Here is a 27,909-nt window from a genome sequence, read left to right on the forward strand (position 1 = left end):
CAAACTAAAATTCCATACTGGGGTTGTAGTGGTGAAATTAACTGGATCCCTAACCTATGTTTTTATTAGACATCCAGAATGTTTATGTAATGTAATGGGGTTTTTTTGTGAAAGAAAAACTTATTTTATTTTGTCTCATCAGGGAAATCTCATGGAATAAAATAATTGTTTAGTGCAGTGTGGTTGGAACCCAAAATAATATTTCACCTTAGAGGATCTGCATGTGAGTGGGGTGAGGAGATGGCATTTTGGTGCTCTGTTTATGGGAGAAATTTCATCTATAGCTCTATTAAACCAGAGAAACCATTGGTATCCCAGGAGTCAGAAGAGCTTCTACTTAAATAAAGACTCTATTGTCAGGGAATGATACTGTATCATATGAAATATTTATTGCATGGTGGATATTCAAAACATCCCAGTGAGATGGTTTCCCTGGGATATTCAGATATTTCTAAATTCCTTCCATTAACAGAAAAACACCCACTTCCTTGGAGATAGGGAACATGATTTTATATATTAAAAATTGCTGGGTTTTTTTTAAAAATAAATTTTTATTGGTTTTTAAAACAAACATAAACAAACAAAACATAAAAACATCAAGCCATCTTCCATATATGTACATACAGTGTGCCGGTTGGTTGGTTTACAAATTGTTTTGTGCTTCCATTTCGTAGTCTTCAATTACAATTACATCATATATGATCTCGTATTTTCAATCCAATATTAAATACATTGGTATCATTATTAATCAATTGCTGGCTTTTATTGATGTTATGATTCTTCTTTGGATTTCCTTGTTCCTTATGATGAATATTTAAATTCATATTATGAGTTCGACACATTGCTCCTTATGCCCGTATTCAGGTGCTTTGATCTTTTTGCTAGAAATTTCAATCAATTAGCTTTAGGTGGCATGGCGCTACTTCAGATAGATCTGGTTCACATCTTGGGAGTTCTCTTGGAATCACAACTCCTGCTCGGAGCAGGTGGCAGTTGTAGCTAGGAGAGCCTTTGCACAATTTTGGATTGTATGCCAGAGGTGGTATTCAGCAGGTTTTGACCAGTTTTGGAGAACCGATAGTGGAAATTTTGAGTAGTTCAGAGAACTGGCAAATACCACCTCTGACTGGCCCTGCCCCCATCTATTCTCTGCCTCCCAAGTCCCAGTTGATTGGCTGGGTCTTCTTTTGTTCCCCTACACAGGAGAACGGAGCTGGAAAGCAGGTTAGTGGGGTGGGGAGGGTATGGGATTTTGCAGAAACCTTCCCCCAGGAGTGGGGAGGGAATGAAGAGTTTACAGCATCCCTCCCCTGGAATGGGTGGGAATTGAGATTTTTCAGTATCCTTCCCCTGCCATACCCACCAAGCCATGCCCACAGAACCGGTAGTAAAAAAATTTTAATCCCACCACTGTGCGCCATTTGTGGCCTTTTCTGGATTAGGAGTCCCTGCTCTCAGTCATTTAAGCCTGGGCATCTCACGGCTATTACAATGAGCTCTACATGGGGTTACCCTTGAAGAGCATTTGGAAGCTTCAACTGTGAGCAGTCTTTGGGACCTCTAGAATGGTCCATGTTGCATCACTGTTCCACAAGCTGCACTGGCTGCCAGTTTGCTTCTGGATGCAATTCAAGGTGTTCGTTATTACCTATAAAGCCCTGCATGGCATTGGTCCAGATTACTTGAGGAACTGTCTCACTCCTATGGGACAGGCCTGCCCACCTCTGCTGGCAGATGAGGCATGCTGTAAGTCCCATCAGGCTATGAATTCTGCCTAGTGGGATCAAGGAGAAGAGCCTTCTCTGCCATGTCCCTGATCCTTTGGAACATGTTGGCCCCTGTAGTGAGATTGTTCCTATCCTCCTGACTTTCTGCAAGAGCCTTGCAGAATTGAGACCCCTGTAGGGAAATACAGATTGAAGGTGGTTGATTAACTAATAGCAGCTCCTCCCTCCCCTCTCTGTATATTCTGATCCTTTCTTCTCCATCTATTAGTTTTAGTTATAATTTGTATTTTATTATGATTTTTAACATATATTTGTGGTTTGGTTTTGATGTTGTAAGCTTACCTTGCAGTAAAATGGGCAGCAAATAAATTTAATAAATAATTTAATAAATAGAATAAAATCAAGAAATTGAGTAGATATTTCTTGAAGAAAAGTTATGTGGTCATACTTATTTATTTAATTGACAATGTTTATAATCCACTCCAATCTGTGGTTAGCTAACAAACCATGTTAATGTTGTAGAAAATTATAAGTATCTAAGAAAAAAGAACAAACAAAAGATATATAAGCCAAAACCATCCTGACAGCAAACCATAATCAATCAGAACCAAATGTCTGTTGGAACAGTATCGATTTCACTGTTTTTTCTAAACAAAAGTGGTGCAGGGATTGGGTGGGCATTGACAGGAAGAGTAATCCAGATGATGGAGCTACTCCTGAAAAATGCTATCAGTCCCTCTTCAAAAAGGCTTCCTGTATAGATACTTGTTCACAGATTCTGGATTCATGTTACTTACTTTAAACAACAGCAGCAGTCAGGTGTTGTGATGCTGCCATGCTCCTCAGCTAAAAATTTATTGCAGTTTAATAACAAAGAGATCTGCATGTGGGGAAACAAAGGCATTTCATTAACAAGGTTAAGGTGGACAGTGGCCTCCATAGTGGAGGTTGTGAAGTCTAAGATGGCGGTAGTCTTGTCAGCACCCTCACAAGGGTATCTGGGTGAGCTGATGCTAGCTGAGTACAGAAGAAACCTCATAGCCCAAATTAAGAACAGTGCTGTAAACTTTTAAAAACCTAATTGAAGTAAATATGTTGAAATGATTAAAAGGCACACACCATTTTTCAAGATAAAAGTTTATTATAGTTTTAAAAGGAAGCTCTTTAATTTGAAATGGAAAGTTTATGAAGCTACAGGATAAACCTCAGCTAGAAAAAAAAATAACAGTTTTCAGATGTTGCAAATAGTAGTTGTTAACCCCAAATGATTCTGCCACAACACAATTTTCCCCTGCCTGTGACATGGGAAAGTTGAATACCTGCTGTGCTTTATGGAAGAGGCAGGGCCTATCAGTGTCATCTGTGAAATAATCCTTTGCCTGATCTGTCATTCTGATGTAGAAGGTTTAATCAAAGGAAATCTTGTCTGCACTGTGATATATGTGACAACCTTGAAGCAGACCATCTATGTCAGCCTTTTTTGGGAAAGGGCTGTTCTGAGAAGAGATTCAAAAAATTATGATTGATTTACGTAAGTTAGGATTGAAGCATGGATTGGATGAAGCATAGGAATCCCCACCATTTGGAAGAATTAACAGTAAGTTAACAAAAATGAAGGCATCATTGAGTTGGGGGTGGGGGGGGAGTTCTCTCCTTTGTGTCCATGCCAATTTCCCCAATTAAAATTGCTCAAAAACTGCTGTTTACCACAGAAAACATATCAAGCTAATGCACCTTTCTGTATGATTTACCGGTAGGCTGAGACATCTCTGAGGCTGGGATGATTATCTGCAGAGGTACTTAGTGACTGATATTCTAGTTATTCTAGATTGATTCTGTTCATAAATGTCTCTCAGTTGAACTGCACCAATTCTTAGAAGAATAGTCAAGAAGTCCTACTTATTCAACATTTCTTCTCAAAAGTGTTAATTATGGATGTTTGAATTCCTTCAGATTGGGACAGAATGCCAATGACTTATGATTCCCCATTATGTTAACTGATCAAAACAAGAGCATAAACTAGGAATTCATCATGTCAGAGGTTAGTACTGTCCTGCTTATTCAAAAGTTTACAAAAAACATGATACATATTTCAAAGGATTATACAATGCTACCACCTATCACACATATGGAAGGGGGTGGGGAACACTTCTTTCAACATAGTCCCACATAAATATCTTTCTATATGTGCTAATACAATGGGTTTCAGACATTTTAGGTCTAGGACAATTTTATATCCTTAAAAATGAGTAAGGACCCCAAAGAGCTTTGGTTTATGTGGGTTATATCCAGGGGTGGGCTTCAAATTTTTTAGCAAGGAGGCTCTCTGCCCTAATGACTGGATGGGTGGGCATGGCAGGATGGGTGCGGCTGGATGGTCATGTGGCTGGGTGGGCGTAGCCAACTTGACATTGCTTCTTCGCCCTAATTACCTAAAAAATGATAATATACCAAAAAGTTGTTTATTGTTTCATGCATTTAATACTTAAATCAAAGACTGGGTGAAACCAGGCTTAATAGCAGTGAGAGGGATCTTGGAGTCTTAGTGGAGTTTCTGGTGAGTTACGTGATTCTTATTATTTGGGAATTAATTCCTTCAGAGGCTAGTGGCTGTTTTATCTGATTTTCTCAATGGCTCTCCCTCCACAAGCCACTTTATCTAACTTGACACTTTTACAAGGTGTGAAATGCTCTTGGCTGAATGCCCGGAAAGGAAAAAAGCCTTAAAAAGGTGTAGGTTTATTATTCTAGTCTTTCTGAGGTTATTGGGGGCTCTCTGAGCCCTGCAGAGTCTTAGCTAGGGGCTCTCCCTAGCTCCTGCAAGCCCCCAGCAGCCCACCCCTAGATCTATTGATATGCACTTTTTAAGAAATTAAATCTGAGGAATGTTAAAATATTTAGTTTATATATTTTTATTTATTAGACTTTGTGGACCCTTTGAAAGTGCCTCAGGGACTCCCAGACCACACTCAAGATCTGCCATAAGACATTCAAGACAACATTTCTAGATATTTTACAAAATAGAAAAATTGCTGGGATTGCTAGAACTATTAATGGTAAGAATTATGTTTCTCTTTTGATTGCAGGTAAGAGAGTTACATGTTCAAATATTTCCCCACCCTTGAAAAAAAATATATAAAAAATTCCCAAACATAAAAAACAAGTAGGTTTAGGATGGATGGGTAGAAAAACTTGTGGGGCCGGGGTGTGGAACAGGGATTGTCTTGTTTGCTTTCAAATGCTCAGTCTCCCAGTTGCAATCTGAAATGTTTATTCCACCTTCTGAACATGCTGCCCCGCCCACCCTGATCATGTATATTGTATGGTATACACACGTGAATATTCATCTGTTTAACAAGCTGGAAGCTTATTTCCATTGTTGGTGCATTCTTCTGGTAAAATATCAAGAACAAAAAAATTCTGCATATCCCTAGAGAAACGGATTGGTCCCTCATGGAATGAATGGCTGAACCATAGAAAGGTGTTTCTGGTGACAGGTAATGCAGGAGTTACTGTGCACAAATTGAAGTCTGGTTTCCCAAGCCCATCTGGATTGGCAGAGACTTTACAAACAAACACACTTATGTGAACAAATGGGACCATGTATCCTGTCTTCTCTTCATTTAACATATGAACTAGTTGTATTTGGATGAATTGCCACTGAATTGTAATGATACTGAGTGATTCTTCCTGCTTGTGTGGCCAAGGCGATCAATGAAAATTTAGGGAAGTCTAGAAGAATGTGCTTTTGTTCACAATCACAACCGCAATAAGCAGGATGGCAATCCTTCATGTTTACTCCCATCAGCGCAATCTGATAGCATTGAATCAAAATGGTCTAAACAAAGAGCCATTGAACCCTTTACAATAGAGTCAACGTGGCTCTGATAAAGCCCAACATGGATTCCTCAGTGCAGACAACATGTCGCGACCCTTAATTTGTTTGTCAGATCCCAAATGTGAAATTTTCAACAATGGCAATTTTCCCTCATGGCAGAATAAAAGCAAAAGTACTGTAGTCTTACGTTAACATTTAATCTAGAAATTGTGTTTGGTTCCCTCTCCAATTAAAGCAGTGATTTGAGGTATTTTGGCTGAGCCACACATTAGTCAGGACTTTCAGAAGCTGAGGGATCAGCCTGACCAGGAGGGGCCAGCTCTAGTTGTCCTCCAACAAGAACACCCACTGGCTGCTCCTTGCACCACTTCCCAGGCTTTTGAGGAAGTCTGCAAAACTCAAGAGATTTGGGGTTTACTGGGCTGTCCCGCAGGTTGGTCTGCCGAGCAAATACACACACACACACACACACACACACACACACTGTATTTGGCATGGTTTCATCTTGCAAATAATAACCTATCTTTAGAAAGTTTTATTAATCAGGAATGTTAATATTCCAAATATGTCTCCTTTTAACAAAGGAGAAACAGTGGTGGATTACCAGCAGGATGAAACTACCCTCTTGCCTCCAAGTTAAAAAGACCTAAAGTGGCTAGGGATCTAAAGTTGCTTGTTTAGGACAGTCTCACTCTGATACTTAAGAACCCTTAACATAAAACCCAGGCAGTGGATTTGTGTTCTGTACTGAAGCAAACAGCAGCATTCTGCTGATATCATTGTAACACTTGATTTCAAATCCCAGCACAGCCAAAAAAAACTCCTAGAATAACCTACCTGATTAGTTGTGATAACTTCTACAGGAATACGGTTCCCAAGATATTTTCTCCTCCGTGGTGCCTCTTCTATGATCTACATAACAGCACCACCTCCTCTTTACTGAGTTTCCTAAAAGAGAAAGTCTTCCAGCTTCGTAATAGATTGTTTGGAGAGGGTTAGGTTTTTAAACATTGACTATTACAATTGGTTGCACAGTCAGCCATATCTTGAGATTGGATTTAGTATTTTTGTCCACCTGTTGAGTCCTTTTCAAGGACCTGGAATCATTCTTGTTTGATGGTATTAAAGGTATTATTGCAGGATGTAAAGCTGTTTCAAGTAAAGCTGCCTTTTGCAACTGACTGAGGGAAAATTTGTCCCTGCCAATAGTATTTGAGTATGCTCCAATTGTTTTGGCATTGCACCCAACATCTATCACTATTGGTACTACTTTTGCTTTCTTTTGCCACAGTCATTCTACTGTATATCTATTTGCAGGTTTTTGTACTTTGTGATTTTTTTCCAGTTCCTTCTCTTCTAATCTGTTGTCTCTAAGCTCTGCCATACCTACCAGACTTTTTTTGTCTTTCTTATTTACAATTGTTAAGTCTGGGATGTGAAGTGGCAGGTGCTTATCTGTTTGAATTCTAGAGTTTCAGAGCATTTAACTTCTTCATTTTCTATTATTTGGTCTATTTTGTGATCCAACCAGTTCTTGCTTGCAGGCAAATGGTATTTCTTGCAGATACTCAAATGCATCATTGTTGCTACTTTGTTATGCTATTGTTTATAGTCCATCTGTGTGATCTTCTTGGAACAGCTAACCAGTTTCTGCTGTCTGTTGCTGTCTTCTCAATTCTGGCTTTAAATACTCTTAAGGCTTGGCCTTATGCAGAATTAACCTCTCTGTTTCTTTCTTCAACTTTCTGCTTTTAACCATTGCCAGTTCTTGTTAGCTGTTTTACCTGCTTTTTTAATGTACTGGCCATGTAATACTTTATCTTGACATGTCTCTTTTATATTCTTCATTTTTTCTTACTTTTATGCCAGTTTGGCATGTCCCGTATTCATTAAGTCTTTTTGGTATATTAACTTCAGTGCATCTTCACTGTCCTTCAGATATTCTTCCAATGTCCCTTTTTTCTTCTTCATATGTCTGGTGTATTTGCAACATTCCACATCTACTTATTTTCCTTGGTAAGTAGCATCTGTCAGTATTGCCACATAGATGAATGGTGTGATTCATTGTGATTATTTTTCTGGTATTCTTATTCAGAACTTTTAGTTCTGTTTGAGTCCAGTCTGTTATTCCACCTGTGTAACTAATGAATGGATTTGCCCAGGTGTTCATTGCTTTATTTTTTCCATTGAGTTGGGACTTTAAGATGTTCTTTACTCTCATGATATATTCACTTCTAACCTACTTCCTGACTTGGGTTTTCTTGAGGTTATTAGCTTGCAGAATGCCTAGGTATTTGCAGTGATCATCTTTATCCAGATTCTTGATGTTATTTCTGTGCAGCATCTTGATTATTTTCAGTTTTCACTATATTTCCTCTGTTGATTTTATGTCACTCAGTGCTGTTTTGGAGTGGAGTGACATAGAAATATGATTAATAAACAAATAAATGATTGGGTCCAGGTTATTTAAGGGCCTCCCTTTCCCCAGTTATATCAACCCAACCCATCAGGGCAGGGAAGCAGTGCTGGGGCCAAGAAAAAGGCCCTTCTCAGTAGTAGCTACTTCCCTATGGAATATCATGCCCCTTGTTACTTTTCCAGGAGTCTCTGAAGAAATGGTTCTGTGTGTTGCTGTTGTGGGGCGGAAGGAGGTGAGATTGCATAGGTTTTATGATTTGGATTTTTCAGTGTTGTGAACAATCTGGAATCCCTCTCTCTCACCGTGCTAGGAGGACAAATAAAGTGGTTTAATAAATAAATAAAATATATCTGATCAATAGCATATTAGTATCTGTAGATTTGTACTGTATAGAGAACCTGTGCCTTTGGTACATTATTGGACTCTAATTTCCAAATCAGCTTTAGCCCATAGTCCAGAATGGAGGGGAGCTACATTCCAACTGTATCTCAAGAAGTATAGGGCCACCCTTCCTAGAGAGCCAATGTGGTTCTCTAGTGCTGGACAAAAGGGGGGAGACCATAACTTTTAGTCTTCTCTTAAGACCAGAAATCTTGAGCCAGTCACTGTTTCTCAAACCAAAACTGCCATGAAGTGCTATGATAAGTAGACTGAAGCAGAAACCTCTTGTTTAATCATTTTGCCATGTGAACTAAACAAATGCAAAGCAAATGAGTGGACTCTGCAACCAAATGTGACAAATGGAAGGAGGGGGAACCCTCTCTCTGCTTGTTATTCTCTGGTAGAACCCTGATATGCAGGGATATTGTATTGCTATTATAGGGGTGCATAAGCAGACCATGAAAAGTTCTTTGATGAAGGCTACATGCAGACAAAGATGCTTGAATGGATGAATCCATGCCCTGAGCAACAATGTTAGAATCTGAAGGATGGAGTTACACTAGTTGATCTTGCTCCTTTCATCACACTTCTATGGCCGGACAAATAAATAAAGCCCAGTCTTGGTTTTCCCAGCAAACTTGTGAGTAAGTTTCAAAACAGATCAAGTCTAAGAGGTCTTGGCAAGTACATGTGTGTGTCTGTGTACCTATGTTTGTTCTCTCTCTCTCTCTCTCTCTCTCCCTCCCTCCCTCTCCCTCCCCCTCTCTTCTCTGTCTCTGTCTCTGTATTTCTGTCTCTGTCTCTGTCTCTGTCTCTGTCTCTGTCTCTCTCTCTCTCTCTCTCTCACACACACACACACACTAATCCTTGGCAGAAAACATATAGATTTTCTACCTACCATACATGATCAGAACCATAGTCTCATTAAGAAATCACTGGCTACATAGATGGGGAAATTTGAGATGCAAAGAAACATTCGATGTGAAAAGACTTCAGGCTTTTGTGTTGGAAGCCTTTTGTGTTTCTAGCTTACACGATAAGCATGAATGATTTTGATTAACTGTACGAGAGAGAGAGGAAAAAACCCATCACAACCTGGTTAGCATATTCTCAGTCTGGGCAGCTTTGCCTGAGTTGCCTAATGCAGTTTTCTGTGCATGTAATTTTATATAATCTGATCACTCTGCATGCTTTTCAGAAACACCGCTGACATGGAGTTAATGTGGGAAGAAAGTCCTAGTCTGCTACAAATTAGAGCGTGTGACTGAAACAACGCTACTGACAGTGTAAGAAGATGGCAGAGCAATGGACCTCCCCACCCCGCCCTGCAAATCACCTTCCTTCCATAATTAGTAAACCTAATTATCACCTTACGGTTATTTTGCAACAGGCTTCCTTTCCAACAATTAATCCCTAGCTGTAAATTGAAGACACAGTAAAGAAACATCTCAGTTAAAAGGTTTGGGTAGGGTAAGATATTTTTTTATTTGAAAGGAGAACATAGTATTCCAGATATAGTTTTGTTAGCAATTAGAGTAAAGTATAGTTTATAAAAAAATGGGGAGGGGTTTGGAATAAACTGTTGCTTTCCTTTGTTGAATTCCCTCCCCCTGTTCTACACTAGGTTTCAAACCATGTTAGTGTGGTGACATCATCCCATGCATTATTGCCTGACCCTGCCAGTGGAAGACGGCCAAGAATGTTGAACAGAGAGTAAATGGGGAGTGTAGAATACAACCATCTGTTCAATAATGCTTTCCAGGGTTTGCTTCATAAGTCCTGCCTCCATCATCCACACCTTGCTGGCTCTGGCCACTTATCTCTACGCATTTGACAAAACCAAAGCACCCAAGGAAACTATTCAATCCAAATAAGTTATTTATTCCTATGTACGAGGTATATGCCACCTCTTCCTCTAGGCATCCTGGGGAGTCTAACTGAAATGAAACTTTCAAAAATGTCGATTGCACAACCTCCTTTAGTTAGAACCACAATATGTAAACAATCTGGCAAAGCAGAATGCCAGATACACCAATGATCTAAACTAATCCTCACAGTTCAAACCCCAAATCCTTTGTTCAAAGAAGGATATGCAGCTCTTGATTTCAGCTTTACAAGCTGTCTGTCCAAGTTTTCTTCTAATTCCTCAAGATGCTAGATAGTTCCATGATTCTTCTGGGGCCAACTCCATTCCAAGCAATGGGACAATAACAGGAATTGCTAAACTGGAACACACATATGTTTCTTTGAATTATCTTCTAAATATTCTACAGCTTAGTAATCTTCAGCTTTCCAGGACATATTCCTTTTCACCTCAGATTTTTTTCTTGGATGGAGATTCTATACTTATAGAGCTAAGCCAAGCAGTCTATATGTGACACAGTAACTTTGTCCCTTCAGTATCTAACTTGTAATGCTGAGTGGCAAATTGTGGAGTTGAACTTTTCCTACGTATACAGCAGTAGCCATAGGTTGGGGAAAACTTCCAAGCCACACTGACACCCTAAACTGTTTGTCTAAACTTTATTTTGAAAAAAAAAGTTAGAGCAGGAACCTGAAGGTATCAAGAGAGATATCTGTAGCCACAGAGATGCACATTCCAAAAATCTCAGTGAAAGGAAATGATGAATGATAACTCTATAAATTTTACCTAGTATTGACATAGGTCCCTGGAGACATCACACTTGCTTAATATACTTACGAATGTGTTTGTAAGGTGTGGGGTAGATGGGAATGTCTTATACCTGATAGTCAAACTTTGAATCAACTGTAAATTCTTTTTAAGCAACACCCCACCTCAATGCTGAAGTCTGGTATGGGCAATGGGAACCAGTTTTCTTCACTGCTTAGTGCAAAGAGGGATGTGTTTGTTGAATCATTCTTTACTACTGACTTAAAGTGCTCTCTATCCATCACTGAATCTTTAGAAAATCAAAATGGCATGAAGTTTGACATCCCACTTGTCGGTCCCAATCTTGCCTCTACTGCTTCATTTTCAGCTGTTGCATTCATTAAATAAAAGTCAAATGGGTTTTATATGCTTGACTCTGCCTTAGATCATGTTGGAAAAGGACAGATTTGCTCCATTAATTCAGATAAAGCCAAGGAAGGCAAGTGTGTCCTACCCATGGAGACAAGAGGAAGACAACTTCGTGAGGTCAACTTGTGGGCCATAATGAGGTGGAAGTGGGAACATGGCTTAAGAAAAAGGAGCTATTCAAAGGCACTGAAAGGAAGCTCTCACAGCTGTATCTGTGCACAACAGGTAAAAATCAATTCCCTATATATTCATTTTTATGCTGCAAAGGCCAGTTGTGTTCATAAAACCCAGCAGCTCAGATTAGAGCAGAAATAAACCTGTTAAATGTAAATCCTCACATTTTAATGTATCATATGTGCTGCTTTTTTCAATGCCTGATAATAAATGGCATGAATCTTTGAATAAAAAATATGCAAGGTTTAGTATTTGTGCAATACTTACAAGTGCTCAAAATACTTGAAGGCACATTACCTCACTAATCCATTTTCTCATCTATGGAGATTCTCCGTCATCCAGGTCATGGTTGTCCCAAAGGTGCTTTTTTAAAAGGCAACTGAACTTTCTTTTTGCTTGAAGACATTTTGCTTCTCACCCAAGAAACTTCTTCAGTTTTGAATGAATGGTGGAGAATGGAAGGAATTATATTCCTTGCAGACACCTGATCATTAGAGTGCTAACAATCAGGTGACTACAAGGAACATGAATCCTTCCATTTGCCACCATTCATTCAGAACTGAAGAAGCTTCTTGGATGGGAAGCAAAATGTCTTCAAGCAAAAACAAAGCCTAATTGCCTTTTGAAAAAGCACCTTTGGGGAAATCCATTGTCTCACAGCCCTGTAAATTAGGATATAATTGTCCAACTCAGATTGCAATTCAGATGCAAGATAAGAGTAAGGTTTGAGAAAAAGGAGCTAATATTAGTGGCTGAGAAATTTCGATAAGAAGTTTATTCTCCTACTTAGCAACTTATGGCACATATCACAAAAGTATTCCCCTGCTAGGCAGAGCTCCTCTCCCATTTGGCCTCCAACAAGAAGAAAGTGAAAGTAACTCCTTCATTCCAGATAGTTCTTCCCTTTCACAGTTGACCTGCAGAATTCCTCTGTTCTAAACCACTCTTCTCCTGATGTTGGCCCCTTAGTTCTCCTATCTGAATGAACTTTGGATCAGGCTGCAAGATGAGCAACAATTTCTGGCTCTTTTTGATTGTTAATCTCACCACTTTTAAAATGCTTTTGGCAGCTGATCAGGATAATGTTAAGTGTGCCCGTGATCCTTTCTGGCAAGCTTAGCTGAGCTGAACATGTTTAGGAATCAGAACAGAAATAAACAATCTGGCAGGACAAAGGCTTCCTATGAGACTTTTGGCCAAAATCAGACTTAGGCTGTATTATGTCAGCATGACAGGATCCGTCTCTCAATCCTAGATGTAGTTTGAGTTGTTTAGAATGTTTGAAAGCTATCTGTGCTTTTATTTAGAAAGTATGAGGTTGGGACTGTACAGACTTTGGAAAAGATTGGGAGAAGAACTTCTGATCTGCTACAAGAGCACTGCTTCTCTGGCCTTTGGTGGAAACCTGAAAAAAAGGGCCCCCACAACATGGAATAACCTCTCCTGCCCACCTTTTTCTAAATTTATTTCCTAATTATTTTCAATTCTAAAGAGGAAGGGGGCCTAAACTATATTCTGCAAAAGTCCTCTTTTCCTGAAAAAAGCTTTACCTTTGTTTTTTCAATTATATCCCAACCATTCTGTTATGGAACCACTCAGCAACTATTATTACAAGAAGGATTTCCTCCTTACATTGCAACTAAATTTTGGGACTGTAGTCCATTTAGTGTCACTTGAGCTCTGAAATAAAATGATAAATAATGCCTCACACTGCCTGGAGGAACATTTTATTTAGGTTTCCAAATGGTCATTGAAACAACACTGTTGCTTTCTTCATATGATGCAGCACAACATGCCCCCCCCCCCCCGGTCACACAGAGTATCTGGTTTAGCCCCACTAGATTACTGTTCTTCAAATTTTCCACCACCACAGAATCCCTGCTACCCATAGGACCTACAGAAACATATCACAAACATGTTTTTTGATAGACTCTCAGATCATAAACTGTACCACATTATAATCTTGTTGGAATGAACAATTGCCCCACATATGCTGAAAAGACGTCTGGCAGTCTTTTGTGGTGGCTCTCATTCCTGAGAATTATTGGCTATGATAACCAAACTGGCTTTCGGGTATCTTGTCCTCCCTCATGATGTTCTTATTGAGAGAATACCTGAAAAGATTTCAAGAATTTTGAGAGTAGTTGCAAAAGTTCTGCTTCAGACAGGTCATGCTGAAGCCAAAATGCTTCTCCTTTTAAAATCCTCCAGACAGTCTGCTCTTTGCAGGTGTCATAGCTGTAGCCTTCAAAAACTACTTGAAATGAAATGATTCTTGAGTCCTTTCCAATCTATTTATTTCTTGTTGTCTACACTACAGAAAGAGACTGATGTTGGGGATGGAAATGTTGAATTGAGGTTAACTATTTGTTGAATGACTTTCTTCTTGGTAAGTCTTTAATTAATTATGAGTATTTCTCATATTTAAGTATGCAGTTCATCCAGAATTCACAGCCTAGATGGGACACCAAGAGATATAGAGATAGGTAGGTGGACACACACACACACACACACACATACACATACACATACAAAGAGGGAGGGGGAGAGGGAGAAAGAGAGAGAGAGAGAGAGCAAGAGGTATAAAAGAGAAAGAGAGGGAGAGAGAAGGAAAGGTAGATATCCATTCTCTCATACACACACATTTCACAAAAGGTTGTAGCAAATTCCTGATGCATGTATGAAGGAGAGGTTTCATTTTGTATATGTACAAAAATCAGCAAGGATATAAACAAACAATATATGAAATTACTTCAGGCCAACCAATGCCGCAGCCAATGGAAGAGACCTGTCCATTCTGAAAAGCTGGGCTTGTCAGAATGCTTCAGGGAAATGTACACAAATATCAATGTTGAAATGCCAAAGGAGGGAATGAAGGCCCTTTTGCTAGTGCCTGTCGCTCAGCTATTTATCTTGCTGCTTTAAGAAAAAAGCTTTAAAACTGATACTTCAAATGTGATTACACTTCGTGCACTTGAGACATCAAGAAGCCAATAAGGCTTTCAAGTGCTTTTCTTGTTAACATAATGATCGACATTAGTGACTGCCTTGGCTATGTTTTTCTCTGTGAAGGTTTTTTTGAAAAAAGGATCAGATTCCAGCAGGTTGCTCTTTTCTCTTCTAAGTTTATATGTTCAGGCATAAAATGATGTGCAAATGGTGAAGGATTAATTTTACAGCTGGTAACTAGATTAGCATTGCTCAAGATAATGAGCACTGTTTCAGTACACACACATTCATATACATGCACACAAACATACTAATTGTAACCAAGTCCTGGAAAGGTTCAGCTTCTTCATTAACAGACTGAAAACAACAACGTTTCAAGTTTCATTAAAATCAGGTGTAAATGCCTGTGTTCCAAGATCACTTGGAAAGAAAGAGGGATGCTTAAACTGTACAATACTAGCTGAGAAAGAGTTGGACTAATGCTCAGGCACTGAATTGATACCAAAAGAATCCAACCTTAGTATCATTTGCCTGTCAACATATATTTTCTTAGTTGTTGTACAGGTTGGTTGGAGGGAGGTAGAACTGCTTTTCAGCTACTGGATGTAGTAAGTATCATGATGCCACACAGCAGCACACACACATAGAGTCACACCAGAAATGCCATACTGCTTTATGCTTTTGAGTTAAGGACGTGTGGCAGGTGTCCTCTGTGAGGTAAACCACTACCATCCTCACCCCAGAACCTCACTCCAAATCTGAAAGATCACTCAACATGTTGGACAAACATTTGACTAGCTTCAGCATTATGATCTTAAGTTTCTTAGGGGCCACAAATGGGGTAGCAGACTGTCTTCCTCTATTAAGATAACAGATGGCCATCTCCACTGAAAATAGCTCTGTTCTCATTCACTGCCTTGTTTGAGGCACAGTGGAACTTTAAAACACTTAATATGTGGCTGGATCTGGAATTGGATGAATTGTCCCAAACTGTCAAATAACCGAAGGCAGAAACTTAAGTTTTAATAAAGATTGAATTTACAAGTGCAACTATATTACAAGTGGTAACTTTATGTGATATACTGGACCACAAACCTATCAACCACATTTTAGTCCAGCTTGATGGGCAAATCCAACTTGTGTGGGTAATTTATAGCTCAAAAAATTGGGTTAACTTGTTAGGAAGCAGATTGAGATAAACATGGAAAAGTGTTTTATGCAAATAAGCCACTGTATCTATAGCCAAGGTCTTCTGGTTTCCTACTTTATTGTCCATCTCTGTCATGCCCCTGGTGGAGACTGACTCTGAGGAAGAGGAGGAACAGCCAACAGGGAGTGGGAGTGTGGCTCCAGAGGTGGTGGAGGAGGCTGGGGAAGGGCAGAGGCGGGCTGAGCAGTCAGAGGAGGATCTAGGCCCATCCCCTATCCATCCTAGGTCACATAGGGAGGAGAGGATCAGGGTAAAGCGAGGTCTACTCAAGAGGAGATTACCATGATCCTCCTCATGGCTTGCACCTGGGAGCTATGTATATAAGTTTGTAACTGCGCAGTCAGAATTGCTGGAGTCAAAGCTTAGAATTTTCTTTGAAAGAGGTTTATCTTTGCTGGCATTCTTCCCATGGACTCTCCTCGGTTATCTCCTAGAATGTATGATTAATTACCTTGGCTTGCTTTGGAACTCTCGTCAATCCGGTTTGTTTTGGTTTTCTTTTTGCCTCTTTATTTACTTTTGTGACTTTAAACTGTACCTAATAAAACAGTGAAGTTAAGTTGAAGGCTTTACCGGACTTTAATACATGTTTTGGGTTTGGGGTTATTTTGAGAGTCTACAGGTCATCACAATCTCATTCCATCAAAGTACATCTCCCAGATACACAATAAGAGGTAACACTGTTCTAAATATTCCCATACAAGTAACCGTAAGAACATAGTTATGGAATCTTCATAGTTTTGGTAAGCCTGAACATTGCCTTTTTTGGAAAGCAAGAAGAAAAGCAATAACTCTGTTAGATGTGCTGAAGTGATGCCTCTTATGCAGTGATGGAGTAACTTAACAATTCCATCTAATTTAAGCTTTGAACCCACATCCACACCATCTGGAACCACTCAGTTTATGTTTACATAATGTTGGGAACACTCATGGTTTACTTTCTGAAACCCTTCTAATTAATGTGTATTTTCTTTGAGGAGCTGAACTGATTATGGGCTGGGTGTGTTTGCTGACCCTAGCATTCAAGAAAGACTACCTGATTGCTTGTTATTTGCTACTGTCCTATGTGGTAGACAGCCAGCAGACTAAAGAAGAGATTAGAGCTACAATTTGCAGAACACCTGGTTTATGTGAAAATAATCAGGAATCCATAAATGCTAGTAGCATCTCCATTCCTTCCCCTTCCTTTTTCCCAGGAATTTTTGTACTAGTGAGATGGACAAGTCTGTACATGGAAATAGAACATTTCAGAAGAAACCTGTTCTAACGATCAATGAGACAGTAGGCAGTTCATTCTTTTTCTATGCTGTTCACAATGCCTACCAGCTTCATTCCCTTGAAGAAATTACTGTAAATGTAGATGTTCCTATCATGAAAAAAAGCCCTGGTGAAAATTCTAGGTGTCACAAGATTAACTCTAGAGAGTGTGAAGCATTTGTCAGAATATTATATAATCATATCTATCTATCTCTGTCTCTGTCTCTATTATCTATCTCTCATGTCCCTCTCTCTCCCCGCCTCCCTCTATGTATATCATTTATGAATAACATGGGAAAAGGGGAGAAATGCACAAAATGATATTCATCAGAAAAAAGAAATGAAGTGGCCTTGCTGCGAGAATCATTGATATGAAAACTTACACCTTACATCCTCCTTTTCCTCAGTCACCCTTTGCCCTCTTTCTTCTACACACATCCACATTTTTATTGTTGTCTGACATCTCTTCCTGGGCAGCCAAGGGCGGGAAATAAGCTTCCAGGAACACTGAGAAACCCAGTTCCCCAACCACTAGATTAACCTTCCCGGGAAGCCTATGTGAAGCAAACTTCTTGCAAAGAAACAAAAACTTTAATGAAAGGAGAAAGGAATTCATTTACAACACAACACTTGAAAGGGCCAAAGTAATGGAACAGAAGAGTCAGGAGGGCAAGAGAAACATACGCAAGGAAATCAGGGCACAGTTCTCATACTGAGGGCATGCAGCCAGGACCAGCAGATCTTGGAATGGAGGGAAATAGAAACTCCCCTGTACATCTGTACTCTTGTATGTGTGCCTGACTATGTCCGTCCCCGCCACCCTGACTTTAACCCACTCACATTGAGATACAGTTCCTGAGACCAACTCTAAATAGGAATCAGTCTTTGACCAGGAAAAACATCCCCACTGATGACCCCAAGCTCAGTTCTCACTTCACTGCAGGGAAGAAGAATGCATTCCAAAGTGTCATTATTTTAGAACTCCAAATAGTATGGAGAATTATGGAAAAAAGAATATTTGGTTTTGCTCCAAAGATTAGTTATGTAGAAATAATGATATTTCTTAGTTGCCTGAAGATAATCGTTTTCTTAAGATGGTTTACACCGCAATGAAAAGCAATTCAAATTAGCTCCATTTTAGGATATTTTATGAAAACATCTAAGTGGTTCTCTTGGCAGCTACATGGGAGTGGTTTCCCTTTGTTTTCTTCTGACATTGTTTCTTCAACATGTCAGTCTCAACTGGCTTTCATGGGGAGCCAAATGCTACGTCAAGGACTAGGTCCAAGTTCTACTAGGTCTAACTAAGCAAGCTAACTTGCTTCAGCTTCAGAACCCAAGGAGATCAGGCAGGTACTGCCACCTGCTGATTGGCAAGATCAGCTTTTCAGTGTTAAGCTTGAATGTATCCATTTTTTTTGTAATAAATGGATACAGTTTTCCATTACTTTCTTTAGAGTTCATCATTTATGAAAGTGCTTTAAATCTATTTGAAGTAAAATAGGTTTAGTAAATAGGTAATATTTACTTCAAATAGTGAAGTAAAATGTTCACTATCACTATCTTAATCTCAGTCCCAATAGACTTTAAACAATCAACCAAAAACTTGTGATTCATTGCAAGACATTGAACATGTATTTCTTATCAGATTTTGATCAAATAAGTATTTCAGTCTGGTACTCAGATGGAGGGTCCATTGTATTAGATTAATCATCAAAAGATAATTCTAGTTCTTGTCTAGATCTTATAGTGCATTGTTTCAATCACACCTATTTGAACAGCAACAGCAACACAAATCTTTGGTGCCATTAGAAATACACTGCCTGGATATTTTAGGAAGCAATTCATCTCTTCTCAATTCTGTTGAAAGACAAGCAGAGACTTTTCTTTTTTATTTTTCCATCTAGCTAATTAGAAACATCATCAAAGGAATATGGCATCTGAAAATGAGAGCGAGTTAATGAGTTTTTTTAAACAGGCAAGTGCAAGCCTGAAAGGCAGTTTTGAGATATTAATACAAACATTTTGCTTACGTTGTCTGCTAATGGTTACCTCTCTTCCTTTTGCAATTTTATTTTTTCTCCAAAAAGTACCATTTTAAATAAAATTATAAGACTTCATTGATTAAAAATATATCCAGCATAACCTTCATTTGTTAATCAGAAAGAATCCTGAGTTGATTTAGAAGTTATTTTCACCACCATCTAACATACTCCCTTCTCCTCCCTAAAGACATATTAACAATAGTGATGATGAGCTGAGACTACATACTTGCATAAATGGATCAGGATCAGCATATAATCATGAAATTATTATGCTTAACCCATTGTTAGAAGCTACAGATGCTAGGCTTTATCATGTACGGCAGCAGGGGTGGGATTCTACCAGTTCGCACCTATTCGCTAGAACCGGTTGTTAACATTCCAAGCAGTTCGGAGAACTGGTTGTTAGAAGAAATTACTGGCCTAATCCTGTAAGGAAGGCAGGAAGGAAACATTCTGGTGTTGCTTACAGAAACTGCCTCTCCGTTAACCCTTTTTACATTTTTGGCAGGACTAGACTTCCTGTCTCAGGAACTTCTCTGGAGTTTTTTCCCCCTCCTTTGCTGGTACTTTGCTTGTGTGGAGTGACCATTCAAGGTTACAATGGCACTGAAAAAAGTGACTTATGACCATTTTTCACACTTATCCCCAAAGCATCCCCACAGTCATGAGAGGCCAGGCGAGGAGATGCATGCCTTGATGTGAGTGATATTTAGTTGGCCACACCCAGCCAATAACATGACCACCAAGCCATGTCCACCCAGTCACATGACCACCAAGCCACGCCTACTACCTAAGCCACTCCCACAGAACCGGTTGTTAAAAATTTTGAATCCCATCCCTGTGCAGCAGGTTTGATTTGAAATTGCTTTAAGAGTTCTCCTTTTCTCCCTCTTATTTACTATTACTTGCTTTGTCTCAAAAGAAAATTTAATGAAATGTAAATTAAAAATAACTATGAGCATATTCAGTATTACATTTTCTGTTATTTTCTGTATGTTTTCAAAGTGTGTATGTGTTTTGTTTGTAATTTAGTCCATGGCAGCACTAGTAAAATGAGACAAAAATATAATTTAGAAAAAAATACATGATTATGTGTTTCAGAAAATGTGATTACCTAAAATTTCCTAAGTATCAAATACCTGAGAAACAAATCACTATTATTGATTTCTGGTTTAATAACCTGCAGTAAGAATTGTATTAAGAGTCTCTTAGTTTGCTCATTCAAAGCATTTTCTTGAATGATCAGAGCTTAGTCTGATTTTAAATTAAAGGGATGTGCAGAGTCAGATAAAATAATAGGAGGGAAAAATCCTGATGGTGGAAGCAGATCAACAGTGGCCAGGGGTAAGCTCCTCTGTGCTGGATATGTTCAAACAAAGCTATCTTTGGGAATTATTTTAAGCTGGTTTTCTGCACTAAGAATGGAGTTGTATGAATTACTTTGTTCCAAGTCTTTGCTTTCTCACCAGAGCTCTCAGCTGACACCTTGCAGCTGCACTGTTGAAGGAGTTACACAACTTTTATGGCACAAGGGACATTCAATGGACAGGGACAATTGCATGTCCAACTGTACAGTATGTTTTTGTGTGGGGAGGGAGCAGTGATAGGCCCCCTTAAAATTTCATAGGAATCTTCTTTTCATGGGGATTGTCCATAATAGAGATTGTAGTTTCCAGACAACAAATATTTGGGTCCTTGCAAAAGGGGAAGTTTACAAAAAAAAATAGATATAAAGAGAAATAGAACAACAAATATTAAATTGAAGAGAGATAGAATTTCTTTTGGCATTTATGTGTATATCCAGGTTATGTTGTAGTGGTTTTTTTTTAAGTTTCTCTCTTTTTTCTCCAAGAGAGTTCCAACCTCTCTTGCATGCATTTATAAAAATGTTGTTGGATTCTATTCTGGGGCAATTAATTCCTCCATTATTATTCCACTCAGAAGGCAGAAGCAAAGGAATGTTGTGTTATAGCACTGAAAATGTTTTTCCTGAATACCCACAGTAACTTTTAGAAAGTCATAGATGGCCTACTTGCTTCCCAATACAGATTTTTCTCATACTTTCTTTTCTCAGAGAATTCAACCTCCTTGACGCATCTGATCTTTCAAGCAAAGAATGAGGACTCTTCAAAGCAATTATAAATTCTTGGGGTGGAGCCAGAAAGTAGCAGCATCAGACTGCCTCAAAAAGCCCAAAGCTCAATTAGGTACCAGCATCTCCGATGGGGTTTGGTTCACCTATGGGTAGCAGTGAGTTATTTGCCAGCTTCCTCCCAGAAAGGTCTCTCAACTGGTGATAGCTGTCTCTTACTGTTATGCTCTCCTTCTCTCTCCCTCTCTCTCTATTTCAACACATCTGCTTCAGGGATGATGTATTCAAATGTCTGACTCATGTAAATATGTTGCCGCCAGTACACATGGCAAGTGGTGACGATGGACTTTCCATACAGGGGCAGAAAGGCAGACACGCTTCTGAAAACACACCAGAGGGAGTCTGGGAAGCTAAACGAAATAAAAAGAGCTGGGGTGAAGAACTGGAAATTTTTTAATTTCAGTTCAGCTGCCTTGTTAGCTGTTCCTCCCAGAGCAATGCAGGCATAGTATTGAACAGTCTTTGTGATCCGTCTTTTACATCTTTGACTGTTTTGGAAAATCAATTTAGAACTGAAGTCCCTCTGTCACTCCCTTGGTATGAGGCTGCCATGTATACACATGTACATATTGCCATACCTAGAACACATCTTTGTCTTTCCACCTTGGGAAGCATGTTCAACGTCAGATTAAATGTTCGTGACAGCAAGTTCATGGCACATGATTTTATTGCCATGTTGTAAAGCCTACGGAGGCCAGGACAGACATCCAGACAAATGGTTGGATTCATTTCTATTCAGTACAAAGAGGCATTCAGATGGGGAGGCAATTGGAGGCCTCAGCTTAAAATGATTTCCTTTCTCTTATTTCCTTAAAACTTTTTGAGCTGGGTGCAATTCATGCTTTATTCCTGACCCCTTCCTGTCTGGCTCTCCACAGCAAATCCCTTCTAACTGTTCAGCTGCAGCATTTTAAAGATATTAAGTGCCTGGGAGAAAGGGCTGAGGGGAGTTGAGTCAGAATATGATTAGGAAAGTGGTATCAAAAGTAAACTTATTTTGACAAATTAACCAGAACGTTGGACTTAGTTTGATAAAAATCCATTTTCTTTCATTTTTTTAAATGGCTACAAATAATGAGATTATGTGCCTGTTTGTTTATTTTGTTTCATACTCTGTTTTTCCTTCCTCCTAGAGTACAAAGTGGCCTATATGATAGTCCTTCTTTCTATTTCCCCCAACAAGAGCCTGGGAAGCCGATTGTGCTAAGAATGAAGGCTTGGTGTAACTTTATCCAATGGGTGAATGTCCACTGTTGAGAATGGACCTTAGTTTTCCATGGTTGTAATTCAACATTTGAACCATTCTGGCTATTTTGAACTTTTGCCATAGTGGCTGCAACTCTTCAGAGGAAAGGATAATTTCCTATATGAAAAAGATAAAGATTGTTCTAAAACAAAACTCTAAAACTCTGCGCCAACTCAGAAAGGTCAAACTGCCCAAAGAGCTGCTGATCCAGTTCTACAGAGGAATTATTGAGTCTGTCATCTGCACCTCTATAACTGTCTGGTTTGGTTCTGCAGCCCAACAAGACAGACACAGACTTCAATCTATAATTAACTGCAGAAAAAACAATTACTATATACCTGCCTTCCATTGAGGACCTGTATACTGCACGAGTCAAAAAAAGGCTGTGAAAATATTTACAGATCCCTCACATCCCAGACATAAACTGTTTCAACTCCTATCCTCAAAGCGATGCTATAGAGCACTGCACACCAGAACAACTAGACACAAGAGTAGTTTTTCACTCTGCTAAACAAATAATTCCCTTAACACTGTCCAACTATTTACTAAGTCTGCATTAGTATTAGTATTACTATTAATCCTCCCATCCTTCCTTTCACCCATCCCACTTAAGACTGTATAACTGTAATCTTGTCACTTATATCCTAACGATTTTTATTTATTGTTGCCTAGTATGATTGCTTTGATTGCTTATTGTACCCTGTGACTATTATTAAGTGTTGTACCTGATGATTCTTGTCTCTTGATGAATGTATCTTTTCTTTTATGTACACTGAGAGCATTTGCACCAAGACAACTTCCTTGTGTGTCCAATCACACCTGGTCAATAAAGAATTCTATTCTATTCTGAAAACAAAGCTCTAACTTCAGTGGGAGTTACTTCTATGAAATCATGGTCCAGTTTCCACGAATATAAAATATGACCAAAAGTAAGTACAAACCAAATGTAGACAAATGACGAATAGTTTGCAATTATAGAATTAGCTCTTCCCATTTGTTGAAGTAAGTAAATAAGTAAGTAAGTAAAGAAGGAAGGAAGGAAGGAAGGAAGGAAGGAAGGAAGGAAGGAAGGAAGGAAGGAAGGAAGGAAGACAAATTATCTTTCTTATCTCTTTGATGGAAATGCTTCCTCCATTTTCTTGGTTGCCGTAGTAACGATGTTAAATGCCCTTCTTCAGATAACAGATAATCAGAGTTGGAAGGGACCTTGTAGGTCATCTAGTCCAACCCCCCACCAAGCGGGACACCCTACACCATTTCTGAAAAATGGCAGTCCAATCTCTTCTTGAAAGTCTCAAGTGATGGTGCTCCCACAACTTCCAAGGCCAAGCTGTTCCATTGGTTGATTGTTCTCACTGTCAGAAAGTTTCTCCTTATTTCCAGGTTGAATCTCTCCTTGTTCAGTTTCCACCCATTATTCCTTGTCTGGCCTTCAGGCACTTTAGAAAAGAGCTTGACCCCTTCCTCCCTGTGGCAGCCCCTCAAATATTGGAAGACTGCTATCATGTCTCCCCTGGTCCTTCTCTTCACTAGACTAGCCATGCCCAGTTCCTGTAACCGTTCTTCATATGTTTTAGTCTCCAGTCCCCTAATTATCCTGGTTGCTCTTCTCTGTACTTTTTCTAGAGTCTCAACATCATTTTCATAATGTGATGACCAAAACTGGATGCAATACTCTAGGTGTGGTCTTACTAAGGCTTTATAGAGTGGTATGAGTACCTCACTTGATCTCGATTGTATCCCTCTGCTAATGCTACTTAGGATTGCATTAGCTTTTTTGGCTGCTGCTTCACACTGCTGGCTCATATTTAGCTGGCTGTCCACTAAGACTCCAAGATCCCTCTCACAGTTACTGCTATTGAGCCTGGTTTCACCCAGTCTATATGTGTACTTTTGGTTTTTCTTGCCTAAGTGTAGGACTTTACTTTTCTCTTTTTGTTAGATACAGCCCAAAGTTCTAGTCTGTCAAGATCCATCGGGATCTTGAGCCTATCTTCTTGGGTGTTAGCTATTCCTACCAGCTTAGTATCATCTGCAAATTTGGTAAGTTCCCCTTCTATTCCCTCATCTAAGTTGTTAATGAAGATATTGAAGAGTACTAGGCCTAAGACAGAACCTTGTGGCACCCCACTGCTTACTTCCCTCCATGTAGACTTAGACCCATTAAGGACTACTCCTTGAGTACAGTTTGTCAGCCAGTTGCGAGTCCATCTAGTGGTGGTGCTATCTATTCCACCTTTTACTAGCTTACTATAAGTAGGTTGTGGTCTACTTTGTCAAATGTCTTGCTGAAATCTAAATATATTATGTCCACAGTATTTTGTTGGTCTCCTAATTTAGTCACTGTGTTGAAGAATGAAATAAGATTGGTTTGGCATGATCTGTTTTGAACAAACCCGTGCTGACTGCTAGTTATTACTTTACTTGTTTCTAGATGTTGGCAGATCTGTTTTTTTTAAAAAATTATCTTTTCCAGTATCTTCCTGGGTACTGATGTTAGGCTAATTCAGTAATTTAAAACAGAAGGGCAACCTGTTCATCATATAAATAGACAATTTAAAAAATACCCACATAGAAGAGGAAGAAATATGGTATGTTTTTCTACCTGTTACAGTCTACAGTAGATGGAACATGAAAATTATGAACACAGGATTTTTGTCAGATCTGTCCCTGAAAATAGGTTGCAGCAGACATTCCCTCAAAGATTTCTAGTGTTGTCAAGCTTAACGTACAGGATGGACAGAGAGAAATCAGTTTAAATCCCTCTTCCACAAAGAAGATCATACTGGGTCAGCCACTACTTTTGATACCACCTGTCCCATAGAATTGTGATGATAAAATAAGGAGAATCCTACCTTGTACAGCATTCTGAGCATGCACACACACACACACACACACACACATACACACACACACACCCCAATGGAAAATAAGTACTTTTGGAAATACGAAATTCCACTATTTTTATGACTTCCTTCCATCCTTTGTGGAAAGCAAAAAGTAGAAAGAAAATATAGGCAGCTTTTATATTATGAAATTCTGATCCAATTAAAATGTCTTTATTTCAGTTTTGGTCAAAGTTTGAAAGTTTGAAAGCAGATAAAGACCATAGACATTCTTCTGTATACTCTGAAAGTAGCCCCTTCTTGGAAATAGCTAAGCTAACCTGATCTGCTTCCAGGGGGAGTTAGGAAGTGTGCTGTTAGAGAGTGTGACTATTTAGAGTCAGTGGCCCACCCTTAGAATGGACTAATTTGCTGAAAATAATATTGGGGGGGGGAGATATTCAGATAATTTATTTCATATTGACAGATTAGGGACTGCTGTTTACACCAGAAACCCCCCTCCTTCCCCCCAAAAGATAATTCATAGCAGGAAAGCACACTTGCAAAAGTCCTGCTATACCATCAAATGGGTCCTTTGATATTTCTTTCTCCCTTTAAGGTGGCAAAGGCGGGAGCCATTTGAATGCCAGTGAAGGGATTCTGAATGAATAGAAAAGAGCAGACGGCTCCACTTATTCCTGAAATTAGATGCAATCATATCTGTGAATCACAGAGCAGCAAATCACAGTAATTGACATTACAATGCATTATCCCACTGCACTACCTAACTGCAGTGTACCACCCCACCAGAACTACTCCTCTGTGACCTGGACTGTTATTTACCTAAGGCTCTAAGCCAGACCAAAGAGATAAAAGTACAAAAAGAAATGCTTTCTACTGCAGAATAAGAGCATATTAGAATTGGAGTCAAGCCCCAGCTAATGCAAGACTAGCATCTTCTTTCTCACAGTCTGCCTAATTAGAGATCATGGATGGTCTTGTTATTGTGCTAAAAATACATTGGCTTTGTTTAAATCAGCTATTTCATTAACAGCATGACTTTTGCGCGAGCATTAGCAAGGTAGAAGGGGCAGTAAAAAGAGAGGCTACATCCTTTAGTTAATGCTTAAAAGTAAATTCAATTTTCCCCCTGCTGTGCACTGGCCCACTTAATTTTGATCTACTGAGGCACTTGAGGCAATTTGAGAAGACCCTGGACTGCTATCTACCCTGTGGTGTTAATAAATGATACGGAGTTCCTTCTCTTCTCAAAGCAATGGGGTGTGCGCGAAAGGCTTTCTATGGCTATTTTCCTCCCCCCCCCTGCCCCAACATGAAGAGCAGCCTTGAGGTTTTATAGTTTCTTTGTGCAAATTGCTTTAATTGATCACTTAGAAGTCGAGAAGGAATAGATAAAAGTAGGAGATAGACAGGAACAATCTAATGAAGAATCAGGTTGGAACTGATCTCAAGATAGTAAGAGCTACTGGGGTGCCTTTGCTCAGTCTCTACTTCTAGCCCCTAAAGTGGGGGAAAACAGTTGATTCTATTTTATAAATAAAAAGTCCCAAATTCAAATCTGGAATGTCCTGTTGGAAAATACTCTGGAAGAGATGGCAAGACCTATCCATATTGGTTTTGCTATGGTTCCTAGTTAGATGTCTGTTTTGTCATGTTATCATGTGTCTTTAATTTAGTTCCTCTCAAATCCCTATATTCATTTGATTAATTGATTATGTGCCATCAATCATTCTTGATATAGATTTTTTCTGTGATAATCTTTCCCTAACCTGATCCCGTCACTCTTCCAATGGTGCATGGTAACTGCCATTTCACCTTGCTGCTGGTCAACCTCTTCTCTTTCCTTCCATCTTTCCCAGCATTAGAGCCTTCTCCAGAAAGGCAGGTCTTCCTATTATGTCTCTGAAGTAGGATAATCTGATCCTGTTCACTCACTTGTGACTCAAGTGAGAATTTTAGGTTGATTTCTTCAATGACCCATTGAACAAATCAACTGAAATTAATCTGAGACTGAGAATATCTTCTACAAACACCAAAGTTCAAAAGCATAAAACTTCTATCTTGCTTCAACTTTTGCTTCCATAGAAAGTCACAAAGAACACCATGGCTTGCACAATTCTGATTTTTGTAAATGTAGATACAAAACAGCATTTGAATCTTTTCCAAGGCCTTCATGGCTGTTCTACAGATGCTAGTCTATAGCCCATTTCTTGACTGTTTGTTCCTTTACTGTCCTAAATCCTAAAAGACAGAAGCTATCCACCATTTTGATAACTTCATTGTCAATTCTAAAGCTAGTTGCTCCACCTGTTGCCAATAGTTTGGTCTGCTTTATATTTAATTTTAGTCCCATTTCTTTCACTGTGCGCCTTTTTATTATTTGGGCTTGAGATTATTTGCATTTTCAGGTATCAGAGTTCTGAAATATTGCAAGTTGCTGATATATCTACCTCTAGTTTTAAAACCATGCTCATCTTCTTCTAACCCAGCTTCCATTAATTTGGCATATAGGCTGAATAAATACAGAGAGTATATACAAACATCCCACTTCTTTAGCAACCTGGAGCCAGTCTGTTTCACTATGTTCTGCCTGAATCATGGCTTCCTAAATGCCTGTAAGTTTCT

This window comes from Pseudonaja textilis, chromosome 1 (genome assembly GCF_049901715.1).
Source record: "Pseudonaja textilis isolate UNSWEBS1 chromosome 1, rPseTex1.2, whole genome shotgun sequence".
NCBI lineage: Eukaryota > Metazoa > Chordata > Lepidosauria > Squamata > Elapidae > Pseudonaja > Pseudonaja textilis.